General features: G+C 41.2%; 1 protein-coding gene across 1 annotated transcript in view; it reads left to right on the plus strand.

The window, feature by feature from the left end:
- The window catches only part of LOC308072140 (uncharacterized protein), a 264,344-nt gene that overhangs the window by 215,613 nt on the left and 42,432 nt on the right, over window positions 1-6,299 (plus strand). The window contains exons 6-7 of the mRNA XM_080408622.1: window positions 4,417-4,532; window positions 4,656-4,824. The gene's annotated coding sequence lies outside the window, so the exon portion shown is untranslated. The remainder of the gene's footprint in view (window positions 1-4,416; window positions 4,533-4,655; window positions 4,825-6,299) is intronic.

Below are 6,299 nucleotides of genomic sequence, written 5' to 3' on the forward strand. Positions count from 1 at the left end.
GCGTGTGGCAACTGGATTTAGGCACAAAGAGGAGGGTGGTTGTGTGAGTCCAGACCATACTAATGCCATTCATCCTCAGAGATGGAGAGTGGTTCTGGACCCTGACAGGCCAAAGATTTAGCAGAAGGGAGGCCTCTGTCAACTTCTATCCAAAAATCACTTTTTTTTTTTTTTTTTTTTTTTAAATGAACTGTATCTGTTTTCAGCTGGGTTTACTCCAGAACACTATTTTTGTAGTTTCTCATTTCCCTTGTCATTTCTGCTAGCCCTTTTTATGATGAGAGTTGATCACAGCAGCAAATGAATATAGAGAACATTAAACAATACTGCGATGGACAGAATTATAAAGCGTTCATGCTGTCTGCTGCAGGTCCTCTTCTGTGTGTATAAAATCCCACACGTGAGTGTATTTCCAGACGCCAGCCACACTAAGCCTGGATGAGGAAACACAAAAGGGCTGGTGCCATACCAGGCGTTTGCTTCTCCAGAGCTTGGCTGACCTCGGCTGAATGCTACTTTGCAGCCCACCATGGGGTGGAAGAGAGAGGACAAGCAGCAATGCCTCATCCTCTACGCTCAGCTGCTCCACAGCTCCCTTAGAAAAAAGCAAATCCTCGGCTGCTTTTCTTCTGGACTGCTTTCTGGTGGTTTTGTCTTCCTCAGCACTAGGAGCTGATTGAGTCCAGTACTTCTAAAAGCCCCATTCTTCATGAATGCCACTGAATGGGCTTTTTACAAGGTAAAGTTTGACCTAAGGCTTTCGATATTCTGAAAGGAATCCCTTTTACAACGAGTGGCATTACATTAAAAAGGTTCTGTTCTCTTGCTGGAGTGAGATTCGAATTGGGGTTTCTGCAATTTTTCTGTCTACTGTGTCTTTGATACAACACAATCCCCCTGATGCTTTTGGTGCTGATAAATAAATTTATTTATATATTGTGCTCTACATTCTTGGTACTAACTGAGGAAACAGAACAATAACATACTCTTGTCGATACAAGCACTGCCCTGGGAATTGACTAATTAACATAAAACTCAGCCCTGCAGGGACATTTCCAGGTTCATTTTTTGCTGCCTCAGCAAACTATAGGGTTTGGGCTGTTAACTACTTTCAGATGTTCTTTGTCTTTCAAGAAAGAAATAAAGAACATCCACATTGCTTTAGGCAAGTTAATGATTCTACAGAACACTTACCTTTTTACCATATGCTTCATGGCAGATTAAAATCCTGAAGGAGCTAAGGATTATATACCATGTATAGTCCTTTGGCAGAAAAACATGTATTCTGAACTATAAGTGAATGGCTGAATGTAACATTTATATTCATTGTTTTTCCAGAACTGCATAATGAAGATGTCTGATTTTACTCAAAATAATCCCAAAGCAGAAGTTTTGTAGGTGCTTTGGTTTCTCAGGGTCTCTTAAGGTTATGACGAGAAGTTCTCAGTGACTACTGAAAAAATTGGAGATACTTGCTTAACCACTTCTGTAAAATTAGCAGGAAATCTGGCCTAACTTTGCAAAAAGGAGATGCCTAAAATTTTGGGAAGCTCTTACTACTTGTCTTTTGTGTGTAAGCATATTTGTTTATCTGAATTATTTACTTTTCATTCACATTCTTTTCCTTGGACAAAGGTTTCTTGTCTATAAGAAAAATATAAAAGAGAAATTAATTTGAATGAAATGAAAAGTTAATCTCACAAGAAAACCTCATTGATCTTATTAATTTTCTCTAGAACTCCAGAGCAAATTGCTCTCCTCCTTGTACTGCTTGTCTGTTATTAATCAATTATCGTTGCACATGTCTACTCATTGCTACAAGTTATGAATGAACAAAATCACGTCCTGTGGTTCATAGAAATCATCTGTAGAAAGTAACAATAGAATAATTTTCTGTCAGAGGGTTGAAAACTGTTTGATAGGTCCTCCAGTGCTACAGCTTAAAGGACTCACAAGTGACATTTGAATGAGCACAAATACTTTCAAAGTGTTTGTAAGAGCAGAAAAAGAAGTGTATGTGCAAAGTGCCTGTTTGAGGAAGCCGACGCCACAGTACATGCAGATACATGCAGTATTTGTAGTTCTGTTTTGTACACATATTTGCTTGTTGGTGCATGAATATGCTTACTTTGTGAGAGCGTTTCGGGCACGATTATCAAAAGATCATGCATGTATTTATGATCGTGTGTGCCTATCGACTCAAGTTATTAAAGTTGCCCGAACCTATCTGATCCTGGTATATAGGCTTCACAAACTTTACTCATTTGGAATAGAATTTTACATGATGTATGTCTGCCTGCACTTTCTTTGCTGCAAATTTTAAATATAATAGTTCAATACCTGCTAAAAAAGGAAGAAAAAAAATGAAGAAAACATACTGTTTGTTTCACTCTTAATCAGAATCCTGGAAAGGTTTAATCTGTGTCACTGTGGTTTTTAGGTTTCAGAATAGCCAACGTGAATTGAGGGGAACTTTGAACCGAATTAAGAGAACTTAGATCAGGAAGGTGGGGGAAAGTGAAAGCTGATATGGAGCCAGCAGGTAGCCAGGACTGTCTGGGCAAGGTGACTCCTAAGAAAAGGAGAGACTCACTGTGAGATATGATCGATCACAGAATGAGGAGTCACAGGCAGGGAAAAGGAAAGATTGCTACAGCAGTATTTTGAAGAGTATAAGGTAGCAAATGTGAGTCTGGGGGTGATCAGAAAAACACAGGTCTTTGTGCCTCTCTAGCACTTGGAACTGCACCAATTGATTGTGAAAGTCACTGAAGATCTTTATTTCCTCTTATCCCCATCCACACCAGCACTGGCAATTTACTACTGCCCCCATCTACTATGACAACTGTTGTGCTAGTCACAGAGATCTGTGTGATGGATTTCAGTGTTTCCAGCCCTGCTGATTCTGGGAGTCAGCAAATGCAAAGATGCCAAAAATATGCTGATGAAATCTTAGTGTTCTTCTTTATTTCCATGCAATTAGATACCACTCTCATGATCACTAGTAATAACTTTTGATTAGTTTAGTCTGCCTTTACTATCCTGAAAAGGTTAAGGAAAGCTAAGCAGAGGCAACCAGGTTTTATTTAACTTTTCCCTGGAGATGCTTCCCTGCATGCAGCAACAGTGGTTGTCTGTCATATAGCTACAGTACACTAAAACAGAGGGAACACTGCATTTCGCCTTTATTGTCAGGAAGTGTCAAAAGTATTAATAGCATAAATTTTGCTAGCTAGCTAAAATTCTCACACTGCAATCTTGTGCATCAGCTTTTTTTTTACCACAGATGGTCATTTATATAACACTGCTGGAAATTGTGGCCGTGTTCCACAGCAACAGGAAAATGGGATACATCTGCACTGTGTAGAGAAAAATACAAATGAACTAGAAGCTATGCAAACATTTAAATTACAGGGAAACAGGACTGCGATAAGCCCTGGACTACATGAGCAGGAAGAGAGTGTCAGCCTCACCCATGCCCTGAAAAAATGGTCACATTTATGGGCTACCCTATTGTACTGAGTGGAAGTTTGTTTATGTGGGACCTTCCTTCCCTCAGGACTTCCTCTGAGAGGAAATGTCGTCACTATTCAGTAGGGGTCAATTGTTATGCATTCAAAACTCAAACATAAAATAGTATTGCTGAATGCAACAAAGTGGAAAGGAATAAATAAGATTTCTCCATTTACATACTTAGAAATGTTTACAAAAGTTGTTCTTGTTCACCAATACTCTCAGAGAGCTGAGAAAAAAACCAAGTTGAGTAGCTAGAATAATATTGTTTTACAGATACCCTAAACACTGCTCAGTATTTGATGAATCTCACTTTTTCAGCTCTGCTACTTCTCTATGGCTCATGTGGGAACATGTTTTAAATGTAAGAAGGCTAAAAAGGCTGCAGCTTTAAACCTGGGGTCTTCTGTGAGTAAGAGGCTGTCTGGTCTGTGTCTTGGACCAAACTGCTTTGAATCTGATTTGCTCTGGATGAGCACCTTTCTGAGGCCATATTTGCAGCTTAGATGTTCTTGAGTTTTATTTTTTTTATCGTGATAAAGCAGGAATATTATTTGAGATAAAAGAGCTAATATTGGTGTTGCTTTCCCTTTGCCATTGTCATTGTGTTGTCAGTCAAATGAAATAAATCTGGAAGACAATTGTGGGTGGGGAATATGCTGAGCTCTTGAAGTGATAGAATGGCTAAGGCTGGAAGAGCCCTCTGCAGATCATCTCATCCAGCCCCTTGCTCTGTCAGGGTCAGCTAGAGCAGCTTGGCCAGGACATTGTCCAGTTGGGTTTTGAGTATCTCCAAAGGGTGGAGCCTTCACAAGCTCTCTAAGGAACTTGCTCCAGTGTTTGGTCACCCTTATAGTAACAAAGTTTTTTTCTTATACTTAAATGGAATCTTCTGTATTTCAGTTTGCACCCGTTGCCCGTGTGCTTTTGTCAAGCTCACGGTAACTATGCTGTCTTCACACCAGCCATACTGGAAAGGGGTTGAGCACCAACCAGACGAAGACACACTCACAAGAGCGGTTAGTAAACCCTAGTCTGTTCCCCACTCACAAGGGGCAGTTAGTAAACTTTTCTCTCTTAAGTGAGTAGACTTTGTCTCCAGATACGTGTTAGCTCACGCTTTTATACCCATTTTGCATTAGGCTATGGGACACCTGAAAACAAAGGAACGCTGAGAACTGAGCAGGGTCCAGCGCAGTCTGCGGGGCACATTTGTGTCCAGAAGAGGCACCACAGCCACGACCAATGTTGGAAGTCTCTTGAATTTTCACCATCCATGAATTCTTCCTTCTTACATGGTCTGTGCTAAAGGTAAGCTGCCTGTCCTGCTTAAAGCTGTTAGATGAAGCACCATAGTCTACAAGCTGATAATATCCCTGATAGAAACCTGGCTGAACACATTTAAGCCAATTCCTCTCTCCTTTCTCTGCCTCCTTCCCTCCCTCCCACACACACACGCAGGCAGTACCCAGGTTCTCAGTCTGTCAGTGAAGGGGCTTTCACTTCACACATGTAACTTCTGCCAAGCCGAGCAGTCGGCGCAGCCCCAGCCCCGGCTCCGGGCCGTGTCCAGGCCACCAGCCCCTTGCATCACATCTGAAAGAATGTCGCCTGTGAGGCAGAAATTCCCACCATGAGAATCTCGCCTCTGTGTTGCACAACAAAGGCCACCGCATTGTCTCCCTGGTGAGCGGGTGTTAAAATGCGCATATGTTGCCAGGGCTCTTGCATACGAGGGTCCATTTAGGAAGCAGTGGTTTTTCCCGACCGTTGACTGCTCTAAATCCCCTCATATTAGCACATTAGCACACATGCGGGCCTTCTTATCAGATTAGCTACAGTTGTCACAGATTAGTTCACCCTGTGAAGGAGCCGCAAAGGTACCTTTGACCATCCATTCAAAAGAGCCAGAATGGTTTTTTTTTCTTGTCGTTGACCATCAGAGTGCAAAGCAAAATACAGGGAAAATCTCACTCTCTCTTTCTCTGGTAAAAGGATAACTAAAGGATAGGTGTTCGGGTGGACTACGCAGCTACACAGAGAGACATTAATGGATACCTAATATTCATCTAGACAATATTTATTTAACCCCTTAAAAACATTTATGTGTTTTCTTTCCTCACCATTGTCAATAGTCTTTTGAAAAATGACCTTTCTGAAGCTCAAAGTTGCTTTTTTAATGTTTTGCTTCTTCTTCACCCGCCCCCCCCCCCTTTTTTTTTTTTTTTAATTACAGTTAATTTGCAGTGTGGTTCAGTGATCACTATTCTGCAGATCAGGGGTAGGGGAGAGGAAAAGACTTGCTAGTAACTACTTACAGTATTTATTTAAACCATCTTGCTCCTTAAAAGGTTGTGATAGCTGGTAAAACAAACAATGACTCAAAATACCTTCAGCATGACTTCCAGTCTACCCAGGCGTTAAGACTGAGCCTAGAGAAGACATAACACCTTGGAATTGTAGTAATAGCAGAGATTTCAACAGTCTGTGAATGAACTTGGTGGTAAAGGAGGTCTAGAAAGTTACAAAAACATATAGCTGAAATCGCTGGTTAGCATTCACACCTTTGGCACAAAAAAATTATGGAAGGAAATTGTGGTGAGGAAGGAATGAAGCAATTCCTTACACCTCTGTGCTTTCTAGGGGAGGTGTTCCACATTCTTGCTGCCAGGTGTAGCACATTACTGTGCTCAGCTTGAGCTTGCCCACCTCTGCAAATGAGCTGTACTGCCTGTTTATGGGAGACAGAGGAGATAAACCTAACTGGTATTCTCTTTGTCATACAG

This window comes from Falco punctatus, assembly GCF_963210335.1.
Source record: "Falco punctatus genome assembly, chromosome: 12".
Taxonomy (NCBI): domain Eukaryota; kingdom Metazoa; phylum Chordata; class Aves; order Falconiformes; family Falconidae; genus Falco; species Falco punctatus.